This window comes from Mercenaria mercenaria, chromosome 18 (assembly GCF_021730395.1).
Source record: "Mercenaria mercenaria strain notata chromosome 18, MADL_Memer_1, whole genome shotgun sequence".
Classification (NCBI taxonomy): domain Eukaryota; kingdom Metazoa; phylum Mollusca; class Bivalvia; order Venerida; family Veneridae; genus Mercenaria; species Mercenaria mercenaria.
This window is the reverse complement of record NC_069378.1, coordinates 34,453,884-34,466,832: the sequence shown is the minus strand read 5'-3', so window position 1 is coordinate 34,466,832 and position 12,949 is coordinate 34,453,884. Positions and strand designations below refer to the sequence as shown.

At 34.8% G+C, this 12,949-nt stretch overlaps 1 protein-coding gene and 1 long non-coding RNA gene across 2 annotated transcripts in view; both read left to right on the top strand.

The window, feature by feature from the left end:
* The first annotated feature begins 3,042 nt into the window (after positions 1–3,042).
* On the top strand, positions 3,043–6,803 carry LOC123537950 (uncharacterized). The gene is made up of 2 exons (XR_006683673.2): positions 3,043–3,362; positions 3,914–6,803. It is a non-coding gene; the product is annotated as an uncharacterized LOC123537950 (long non-coding RNA).
* A 5,031-nt stretch (positions 6,804–11,834) lies between these two features.
* The window catches only part of LOC123539013 (E3 ubiquitin-protein ligase NRDP1-like), a 60,818-nt gene continuing 59,703 nt past the window's right edge, over positions 11,835–12,949 (top strand). Inside the window, exon 1 of the mRNA XM_045323472.2 lies at positions 11,835–11,945. The gene's annotated coding sequence lies outside the window, so the exon portion shown is untranslated. The remainder of the gene's footprint in view (positions 11,946–12,949) is intronic.

The window sequence follows — 12,949 nt, the reverse complement described above, 5'->3', positions numbered from 1 at the left end:
ACAAGAACTCTCTCGGGGTACGGATGCTCCACATAGCCAAGAACCTTGGGTAGCTTTGACTCCACATAAGGCACAAGAACCTCTCTCAGGGTATTCAGGACTTTGACTCCACATAAGGCACAAGAATCTCTCTCGGGGTATACAGGACTTTGACTCCACATAAGGCACAAGAACCTCTCAGGGTATACAGGACTTTGACTCCACATAAGGCACAAGAACCTCTCTCAGGGTATACAGGACTTTGACTCCACATAAGGCACAAGAACCTCTCTCAGGGTATACAGGACTTTGACTCCACATAAGGCACAAGAACCTCTCTCAGGGTATACAGGACTTTAACTCCACATAAGGCACAAGAACCTTTCTCAGGGTATTCAGGACTTTGACTCCACATAAGGCACAAGAACCTCTCAAGGTATACACAAGGCACAAGATACTCTCTCAGGGTATTCACGACTCTGACTCCACATAAGGCACAAGAGGCTCTATCAGGGTATTCAGGACTTTGACGTCACATAAGGCACAAGAACCTCTCTCAGGGTATACACATAGGGCGCAAGATCCTCCCTCAGGGTATTCAGGACTCTGAAACCATGAAAGGCACAAGAACCGTTTTGGTATTCACAACTATATCTCCACAAAAGACTGAATACGCTTTCTGGGTATTCACAACTCTGACTCCACAAAGGCAGAATAACCTCTCTCAGAGTATTCAAGGCTCTAGTTCCACAAAGGCAGACTGACCTCTTTGAGGGTATTCACAACGTTGTCTCCACAAACCCTCTCTCAGGGTATTCACGAATCTGACTCCACAAAGGCAAAAATGACCTCAGAGTATTCACGACTATGGCTCCACAAAGGCAGAATGTCCTCTCTCGGGGTATTCACAATATTGTCTCCTCAAAAGGCGGAATAACTTTTCTCATTGTATTCACGTCTCTGACTCCACAAAGGCAGAATAACCGCTCTCGGGGTATTAACGAATCTGGCTCCACAAAATGCAGAATAACCTTCCCAGAGTATACACAATACTTTCTCCACAAAAGACATAATAACTTTTCTCATTTTCTCATTGTATTCACGACTTTGGCCCCACAAAAGGCAGGGTATTCAGAACTCGAACTCCACATAACGCACTTTAATCTCTTTCCTGGAAAGCGGAGTTCAGTCTTACCTGAAATAATAGTTTGGAAAAAAATGCGCATGTCTCCGCGTCAAAGAGGGTCAGTATCTAGACTTTAATTGTTACTGATTGAAGTTTCATTCAAAGTTCTCCAGTAAAAACGGAATATACTTTTAACGCAGTTCCGAATGAATACCAATCATATGAAATTTTATGGAAATACGACCTGTGGTTTTTTAACAAAATTTTGTTACTTACAGACGAACAGACAGACAGATAGACATGTTGGTAAGGCAAAAACTATATATTTCCCAGAGTCAGAGGAAAGAATAATTTTTAAAACTTTTCAAAACATTTAAAATACGCATTGAATACAAAATACAATGTTGAATATGGATAACACTTTTTTACCTTAATGTGATTTTAACTCTGTAGTTCTGATGTTAAGTAAAATATATACATGTCATTCCTTCGGAAGGCTGCGCACCGTGACAGGGCGAACTGAAAGCAAGGGAACGTGCACTGTACTGGGATGCTGAGCTATACATTTATCCCTGTAGCTTGATGTACCATGCAGTAACACCGTGTAACACCCCTTTCATCAAATTTTATCTGAGTTGGTAATAAGTTTAATAGACTTTGATAGTGATTTAATACTTTGATAGTGATTAAATTACGTCAAGTACAAGGTTCGGGTCTCTCCGTCTATATATGTAGCCTCGAAAGATACGATATGTTCCGACAAGAACTGATAAAATATTCAATCTGATAACAAGGTTACGGTACGCGGTAAAAAAGCTGGACTGCATGGTCATAACTGATATAGTAACTTTTTTCCTAAGTTGTTTCTCTTTTTCCTAAAAGAGGCTTGGTTACAACTTCTGTAAAAAAATATATATATTGACAACCTTGTTTAAAGGCTTCTAATGCCTCTGCTTATAGTGTGGTTACCGCATTTTTCGTTATGAACATAAAAGATATGAGCCGTGCCATGAGAAAACCAACATAGTGGGTTTGCGACCAGCATGGATCCAGACCAGCCTGCGCATCCGCGCAGTCTGGTCAGGCTCCATGCTGTTCGCTTTTAAAGCCTATTGGAATTGGAGAAACTGTTAGCGAACAGCATGGATCCTGACCAGACTGCGCGGATGCGCAGGCTGGTCTGGATCCATGCTGGTCGCAAACCCACTATGTTGGTTTTCTCATGGCATGGCTCAATTATTAATTTCTTGTTAAATCCTATTTTCAATAATTGTTCTCTCTATAAATAGTCTGAGTATTGATTAATTTATTGAATATTTTATTTTGGATCACCTCACTTGGCTGCCCTAACAATAAATTCATGTGCATTATTGAAGTGTTTTTCTAACATGTAATTATGCAGAATTGTTATGATGCAAAAGATATGTTTGACAACGGTTTCATCTGTTTTCAACATAAATTTTAAAGTCTTATGAGACTTTTAATGAACGTTACAAACTAATATCCGGGCACATTCGGCATCCGTCTGGCATTACGTTTTGTAGGAGAAAAGGGGAAACAATTAAAATGTTGCAGTCACGATTCAGTCTAAATTATTTATCAACCTGGCATCATCATGAAGAAAGTCACGGTAATAATTTTATAATTGACCTGTTTATTCCTTCAGTGTTATCAAATGGAATACAACTTCAAAATAATTTTCTGTTAATCAAAGGTCTATTTAATCAAAGGAATATCTTATTCTTTTATTGTCAAGTAGACATCACAGTCATACTCATGTCTACGAGACAGATACATGTAGAATTTGTTCAAAATTCATGATCCCATACAACGTAGATATCTTACATTTGTACAAAATTCAATTATCCTATTTACATATTGTTGTTATCTGAAGTGGACTCCTCTTTGTTTAATGACCTAACTCTTACAAGATACTTGTTTCAACGCATAATTGAAGTGATTTTACTTACCGAGGTTAAAGGTCAAGGATCACGGTATCAGGCTGTACCACGTGGTTTGTGAACGCCCCCTTTTCATGTACATATATGTACAATACTTATATGAGTCTAGTATTAAAACGAAAGAAATCATAAGAGATAAACATACATACCGTGTGACTACCCCACCCTTGTCTACCATCTTATGAGGGTGGGTGGTCGGAGAAATGGAGAATGGGATTATTTTATTTTAAGAAAAAAAGCAGACAGTTTTTGACGTATTTCAACGACAGGATATCTTCAGTAAAATAGATTTATAGGTAAGTTATAATTTTAACATACTATGTAAAATTCCTAATAAGTCTCCAAAAACAATTGTCTAGCGAATACATTTCAAAAGTAACAAAACTGAGAAATGAATACAGATAGACATGTAGATATTAAGCAGCCACCAGAAATCACCAGGACTTGGGGTATAAGTCATTGAACACCATTGACGAATCTTGCGCATTTACGCATTAAATAATTATATGTATACTTTTCAGCCATTATTTACTGTGCAGATTATTTTTTTCGGTTCCAGTAAATTATATAAACAGCAATTTAAAGTCAGTGGTAACTATTCAAAATAAAACTGTTTTAAATATCTTCATCTTAGTTTTAGTTGCGCCCCAGATTTGCAGGGACTTCGTTATAATTATTTCGTTGTGGTATTTATCTTAGTTTTAACCCGCATAAAATTGCATAATCTTAATCAGAATTAAGTACATCACCTAAATTGTTTATCTGTGACGCTTATATCAAATAAGATATTTCTAAACTTTTCAAAAACTGCCCAATACTAACTACACATTCGTTTTCTGTATTACAGCTCCATGACGCAAAGTTCCACAAAATGCACTTCCCCAGAAAAGCCGCGTGACAATTTGCATCTCCGTCGTGCTGCCAGGAGAACATTTCAAGTCATCAAAGATGTAGAAAGACATGCTTCTATTTTTTCGGAAACAAAAAATACTGATAGAAAAGCCGATGGAAATTGTTCAGTATCCGATCCCCAAAATGCAACGCATAGTGTAATGGTTCCAGTTGCAATTCTTTTGTTACAACGTAGATGAAAAGTGTTCCATTAGTGAATTTACAGTTTGCATAATCATATATTAGTCGTTTGTGAGGAGTAAATTTGATTTGTATTTGTCCATAAGAAAAGGATATAATTCCTACAAAGAACAGGAAACACGGTTGTACATTATGTAAATACATGTAAATACAAATAGTTATATAAAGGGTGATGGGTCATATAATAACCAGTAAAATTATGTTAATCACGCACACTGAAAACAAGTAATTCGTTACTTGTTGTAGCATAGTCTGAGCACTGGTGTTGGTGACATATATAAATATAGCTCTTATATAACATACGAAAGCACGCAACATGTGTGATGTCCCAACCTATAGATCCGTAGAATACCAATATTTACATATTTTTGGCTACATTTTAGTGACTTAATCACATGGACTAAATTACGCGTAGTTAATTTGTAACGTGCGTAACTTAGATCTATAATTCGATTTTATAGATTTTTTTTTTTCAAATAAATGTTGTTTAGTTTAAATAACAAAACACCGAACGTACCGAATTTTCTTTTAAAAACGTCACGAAAAATGTATAATAAAAACGGAGGGATGTTACATATAGTTGAAAGCTATTTCACGTATAAACATTTATGCTTTTCACGTATACATCATTTATTTAGCATGTGTATAATGTAGTCATTTATATAACAAATATGTGAAAATGTAAGTTTCATCTGATGAACATACATTTTACACACTACACGCGATGCCAAAGAAACAAACAATGTAAATAGTCAGATATATAGAATGTGTATGTGCAAAAATAATGTGCAGCTCATGTGTGAGGATGACTGAATATGCGTGATCTCTGCAAATATGCATCTTCTTGAAAAATAACTTGTTCCAGTTTTTACTGGCGGAGAAAAAAATCTTGAAACATGAACATTGTACAACCTAAATTTTATTACATTATACATTTTGAAACCGTTTTCTTGAATTATACACGAGAAAAAGACAGAAAGTCTTGCTAAATTATATTTTTGTCAAACAACTTTTCATGTTGGAGAAAATGACAAATGCTACCAAACTATCTTAAAGTTTTCTTATGTGCGAAAGAGGATTGAACGTGTGTATATAGATATATGTAATGTGTTATATTAGAAGTAAAAATGTTTAATGAATGTATTAGGCATGTAACTTTTAACACGAGTTCATTGTTTTGTAAGAAAATTTGCCAATGTGTTTTGTAAGAAAATTTGCAAATGTGTTAAGATATGGGTAAATGTGAAGTGTAATTTCTAGTCATGACTTTAATATATGTAATAATTGTAATTGCATTCGTGTATGTATATATTTGCTAAGTGTATTTTTCGTCAATGTCATAAGTATATGGAATGTTATTAAAAAAGACATGTTAAATGAGTTGCTACCTGGAAAACAACAGATGTTTCTAATCACAGGCAAATTCGCAGTTGTTCAATAAAATGTAAATTGCGTTCATTAGCATGTCTTTATGATAATATTTCCGATACAAAAGCCAGGCGCTCGTGCAATATTGTTTAAAATTGTTTACATCCGAGGTTATATCAACATATAGTTTCATTGTACAAATCATTTAGAGATGTGATATACCTAAATTCTGGTTTTCTGCAGAAAAAAACACCACCAAGTGTCATATGTTTTATGATGACATAATCCGTTAATAACATAAGAAACTTTGCATCTAATTTGTAAAACTGAAGTTTGTTTAGGACATTAATCAAAATAAAGAAACATTTGAGACATACTCATAAAGGTTATTACCTGCATCTCATCTGATGGTAAATTTAATTTTGAACATTTTGATAAATAAAACATGCATGTCCTTTATTTTATTCTCGAATTTTAACATAAGCATTGTATGCGAAAAACGCGGGTTCTTTTTCGCGTTACTCCAACGTTTTGCGCGTCGCTATTGTGTTACATATTCATTTTTAAAACATTATTTTGGTATTCTTATGTTATGATGATAGTATTTCTGCAGAAAATATATCATTACTATCGTTCCCATACATGGAAACGAGGCTCTGCATGCTGCATTGTGATATTTATAGTTATTATCCTTACCAGTTCCCCATCCCTAGCTCCCCCTACCCCGCATTAAAAATATCCACACCGATTAAATTGTGTGGCTGTTTCCATAAATTTATTTTTGATATCTGTATTTTTTTTTAAACAAAAGAAATATTTATCATTGAAAACATATACCATTTAGCATCTATCCCCGCAGCTCACACACTGAAAGATTCATTCAAGTTGAATGTGTGTATTTGTATATAGACCAAAATCTAATATTTACTCTCCCTCCACACCAAATACCCCATATATAGTTCCGTTATTGAGAAACGGTACCAAAAATACTCAAGTTTTGTTTAAGGGGGACAAACTGTCTAAGTGACGCGAGCAGTGTTCATTTATAGTCTTGCCTTTCCGCAGGTTGAACTGTTTGTGCGGACATATTGGAAAATGCGACTTCAAGTGTTCTTGCGCGTGCATCATGTTACAGAACCTTTGAATGTATATGTAACTATTGTGACAAACAGTCATTAAAATGTTAATAATGTTTTAATTTCTAGAGATGATTTTGTAATATCTTTATTTTCATAAATATTTATAACAAGAAATGGAATAAAGTAATGATCAGTGAACTTATTCTTCATTTATTTCGCAGTCCAACTCTGAAGTCGTCTCCAAACAAGGCAATATACAAATGCTTGGAGCGTCCTTTATATTGATAAAATCTGGAAAGTAGATCCCTCGGAAGCACCGAGAACAAGGCAAACAGTGAAAATTGCAGACTCGGTTTGATTGAGTCTGTTCATGAGCAGTAATGGAAAATGCAACACTGCCCTTAGCACTGGCTATTCTCATTTATCAAAAGTTCGACAAATGCATGCAGTAGACGAACCAACAAAGGAAACTTGATAGACCATGTTTGGCTGTATTTTCGTTATGTAACAGCAGTACTTTTTTTAACAGTATGATATGCAATTCATTGTTTTAAAGGATTTTGAGTCATCGACTTTTTTTTTCACTTGACTAAAGTATCAATCACAATTTATTGTTTGACAGGATTTTTGGTCATCCATTTTTTTTCATTGACTAACTAATAAAAAATACATTTGTGTAAAAAAATGGATTTTTTTAAAATAAATTTACACTGGACCAGTGCCTGTGACTATATGTCTGTTACGTTATGTAACAGCACTAAATTATATTAGCCATGTTTTCGGCGGTAACAGCCCTAAATTACATTAGCCATGTTCTCGGCAGTAATGGCCCTAATAGCCATGTTCTCGGCGATAAAAACCCTAAATTACATTAGCCATGTTCTCGGCGGTAACAGTCCTAAATTACATCAGCCATGTTCTCGGCAGTATTTCAGTCACAGGGGTCTGGCACATGAGTAGATTGAGTTTAATGACTTATTTTTGAGTCCTAAAGTCATAATTATGAAAAAAACGTACTAGATTCAAAAATAAGTCATTAAACTTAATCAACTCATGTGCCGGACCCCTGTTATTTAAGTCATATAACAGCTGTATACGAAACTAGCCATGTGTCGACTGTAGATGAAAAGGTTGTCAATGTTATACAGAATTAAAAGAAGCCTACTTTTGAGTCCGTTTATATCTAGACCCAGGCTGAATGATTCAGTACGTCCGTAGGAGCGTCTTTGTTTTTACGGTGGCCGGGTCATTAATACCCGACACGGAGTTCTATCATTATATTTAAAAAGTCTCACTGTTTTTGTAGATATTAGAAAAATGAAACTTGAGTCATTTTGAGTAAAAATTCATTTTTCACAAACAATGGAAGTTTAATAAATAACAGCAGCATTAACAATAACAAAAAAAAACACCAAAAAAAAACAACAACTGGAGCCGAAATTTAATACCCTTATTGAATGGATTAGTTTTCAACATAACTAGTTAATCGTGACAATTTTGAGTTCTGTAATTACGAACTTCACCGCTCAAGCATTAGTAACAAAAAACGTTTTGATATAGTACTCACGGCCACCCTGCACGGCTGCTTGAAAAAGACGACTCACAACAAGTATGTCTTACCGTTCAACTGTCCTGGACTAGTCAAAAAAAAAATACTTTGAACAGTTCAAGTATTCACGCGTAAGTTCTTCCTTAAAATGGTAACTAATGTTTATGGAACGTCAAGCTGAATGACAAGTACCCGCTGCTGAATGACAAGTTACCACTGACGGATGTCAAGTGACAGAAAATTATATTGAAGTCGTGTTGGACTTTCCATATAATTGCAAATTGTCCCTGCTCACAAAAGTATGTTTTGCACGACAAACTTACACAAACATCTGCTATCACTATAGTTAGGCACCTGTAAAAAATCCTTTTTTTTCACACATATGTACTATTTAAACGTTAGTAAAATTAAAATGAAAAAAAATCAACGACATTTACTTTTAGTCTAAAATTTACACACAGAGCTGCTGTATCATTACTTTCTGTCAGTGCGTCAGTATCATGAGAATTGGAACTAAAAATACAGACTTCAAGAAGGCACTGTCTGTGTTTTAGAGATATATATGTAGCTAGCTGCATCAAACACACAGTCTGAAAAAAATATTCGAAATAGCATTTTCTGGAAGAAAAAAGAGTTATTTGAGCTGAAAATGATCCTAGGTAAAAATAAACACCTCAAAGCGCTCAAAGTACTGACGGTGGCAGTACTTACTGCTAGTCATTTTGTAAAATACTGGAAAAAAACATAATACATTAGGGATTCTTACTGTAAATCAGAATAACAAATACTTTCTGCGAAGCATTCAGCTTCTGAAATTTCTTTCAAAATGAATGCACTTCCATTGCCTGTCATTGCTTTTGAATACATACTGATCAAAGTTTAGTCTTTGGTGGATAAGTTTGGTCTTTATTTGTAATGAAAACTGCAACAAAACTTACACCCGATGTTTTTTACAATAAATAAAAAGGACAAAATATACATTTTTCCAAATAATACAGCCTTTTCCCTCCAAAAGTCGATTTTTTTTCAAATACTTTTGAACACTTTCTGTCGTTGAAATCATAATATTATATGCACACTGATTTAGTCCCCACTAGGAAGCTCTGGTTTTCATGAGATTAAGCTGCGAAATTAAAAAAAAAAACATCACCCTATCTGTTACGACCTTTACAGTATTCCGCTATAAAAGCAGGCATTACAGACTATTTTACAACTTTTGTCTGGCCGAGAAAAAGGGTGAAAATGGGTAACTGATGAAAAACAAAACCTTTTATTTGTTGACAGAGATATTTTTCAAAATGAATCAAGCTGACGGTAAAGAGCAGAAAACATTTTTAAAACAGTTTGCATTTTTTTTTATTGATTTAATAAATCTCTTCGTGAAAAGAAAATCAACGGTTGGTAGGAATTTTAATCCCTTGGTTTAGGCTGAAAGAAATTGAAATTTTCATATTTTGAGAAAATAGTTCAGAAACTGTTAAAAAAGCATTTCAATGTAATGAAAGATGCTTCAATATAAAGAGATCCAACATCTAACACCACTGTCAAGAAATTTAAATATGTATGACACTTTTCTTCATTTTGAGAACAATTGTTATGAAAAGTCTAACCGTCAATCGGCAATATGGTACAAATATTAAATGGGTATCAGGAAAACTTTCACAATATCCACTTATTTATGTGAATATGGCAATAGTGGGCACTAATAGGCAGTTTTGTCTTATTAACATGTCATATGGATAACACACAATTTTGCCACTTGCCGGATAATAACTGGAGTGTATTACATGCATTTTTAGAGAAAACTGTCTATATAAATAAGTGATATGTGGTTGGCAGAATATGCCACCATAAAAACAGACCATATTTAAACTAACTTCAACTGTAGACTCTCGCAAATCAATCTTTTAACAAATTCTTAAATCTAATTCTAAAGCCGAAATCCGAATAAAACTGATACTAATACTGAACTGAAATAATCATGCAGCTAAGATTTTCACCACAGATATTTGGGGTTTGGACAAGCTAGGACCTTGTCCTAATCCACATTTTGGCCAAATAGAACCGTGAAAAAGATTATCGACTAACATCATGACAGCCCCCAGAATAACACAACTTAATCAAAATCAGTCCACTTTTTAAAATCATAAACATATTATCCACCGACCTAAGAAAGTTACACAAAATAAACAATACTTGAACCTGTTTGCCTACATATAATTATTGTCCAGAACCATGCAAACTACATCGTAGCTCCGGAGAACGGACATGAGGGGGAGTTGTGATAACAGGGCAGACGGGACAATTAACAGACTTTGTTCCACAAAATGTGGATAAATTGTTAATTACGTGGATATTTCGATCCTTCTGTTCTCTAATTTACTATTGCAAATGACACTGACCTTATAAATCTAAAATACCCAAATCGCTGGGGTCTAAAACCTTGTAACTTTAAAAATCGCTGGAGGCTAAAACCTTATAACTCTAAAAATACCCAAATCGCTGGAGGCTAAAACCTTATAACTCTAAAAATACCCAAATCGCTGGGGGCTAAAACCTTGTAACTCTAAAAATACCCAAATCGCTGGGGGCTAAAACCTTGTAACTCGGCCTTTGAGGGTTTTCACTTGTTGATAGAAATATATTTATTTGAGGTTGACGTCGTCCCAAAACTTTGTATCTTTGCAATGATTAGATTCGCAGTGTGCGGGTGTTCTCCAACAAAATTGTGAGTATGAATGTTCTTATGTCTTAATAATATACCGTTTTCAACTTGCTGAAATATCGGCAGACATTCATAAAAGGTAAAAAAAAGCAATAATGTGCAAGTAATATGCTTGTCACTAGTATTAATTTAGTGCAAAATCTGTCTTCTATTCAAGAACATGGTTCCTTGGACATAATTAAGTGTGGCTACTCGATCATGCTCTTTTTGTCAACTGTTCGCGTTTTCGGGATAGAACAAGCTACAACATGGAACCCACGATAAATGGGTTGTCTTTGGACCATGTATGCTGTCCATAATGCGAGATATGTAATAAAGACACTAAACAAATTTTTAAACATTAAAGGTAATATAAATAATTAGATAGTCAGTCTGCGCAAAGCGCTATAAAAAGAAATTTATACTTCTTTAGTATGCATAATGAAATTTGATTTTTCTACACCGTTAAATTTGTTCAAACCCATAGGACAAACTTAGAAATTTGGACAGCGATATGGTCGTGTGCTTGACAAGCCGGATCTAGAATTTTGCCGCGGGTGGGGTTGGGAGAATGCAGTTGAGGGTAAAGACCTCACCGACGTGGAGTGTTGCACATTACGTTGGTTTAAGTACTTGATGAAATAGGATGTGACCGAGACATGTAAACCTCTCCACAGGTATCATTTTAGTAGAAACCAAACGCTGTTCAACTCTTGAGTAGGTACGGGACCCTCTCTCATGGGGGCTCATATGGGACTCCACATTGCAGGTTTATAAAAAGAGGTGTGAAATGTTTGCTCTGGTGCAACTTTTGGTCTTCTCAGCCGACAAGGATGGCAAAGACCCCTGTCCCTGGATCTGAACCTGCTTCAGTTTTTGTATGTCTGGTTTGTAAAAGTTAAACTTTTTTTTTATTTCCGTTCGCGGGGCAAGCGAGACGAAAACGTTATTTAAGATTTATTCGTGTTGCTCCAATATTTATCTCCCTTCGCTGGTCAAGCGGAAGTTAGTATTTTCTGCCAAAAAAGTCCACTGTCTTTCTGCAGTCTGTCATAAACCGTATTTTACACCGTAAACTGTGTAAATGGTATGTTTTTATGATTTTTAAAACTCGTTATTCATGACTGAATTGTTAATTTCAATTACAGTCGCTGTCAGCCACTACAGCAATTTCCCCCTGTTTTTGAAGGAAAAAAGCTGAGCCTGAGGTTTTAGTTATCTGTGTTAAAGAAACAGTCTGTTTACAGTTTAGAGTCTCTTTCTTCAGTTTGTAAATACACAGACTATGTTTTATGAAGTCTGTTGAAATGACAGTTTAGCTCAAAAACATGATTTAAAATGGAGTGTCTAGTTGTCGGGGGGGGGGGGGGGGGGGGGGGCATATCTGGGGGGTGAAGACAAAACACTGACCGGACCACTCAAATCAACAGATTACTGACCAGTCAGTTAACAGACCAGGGGGTACAATTTGCAGACCACTGGTTTACTGACCAGATAAGATAAGGAGTGATTATGAGAACTGATTAATAGCATACATTTGTTAATGTGTTATTTATTGCTTGCTAAGTAGCGGTAGTGTTATGTTATATAGCTGGTCAGTTATTTAAGGGTAATTAATATAAAATATGTTGATTTTTGGTAGTCTATTTTTCACAATTGGTTTACCTTGATTTATTTCCAATTAAGTGATGACATTATAGTGTGAATATTAAATATACATTATTAAAAAGAATTCAGTTGTTGATCTATTAGATTAAATTCGATGTCTATAAAGAAATGAATGTAATGTAGATTCTCCTCAACATTCTGTGGAATTAAAGTGATTTGTGTATTGTAAATTGTCAGGGAAAATGGAAAAAGTCTAAGCTGAAGAACATTTTTTGTGAGTTTTTCAATTTCTCAATAAGAATTTCTTTTTTTAACAATAACAACAACAACAACAAAAATATATTAATTTACATGTATATTGATAAGAAATCATGTTAAAATAAAATGGAAGGAAAAATAAAGAAATTGAAACTTGTCTTAGACATGATTTGAAGTACATATTTACCGTTTATTCGTTTTTAAGAAAAGTCGAATAATTATATC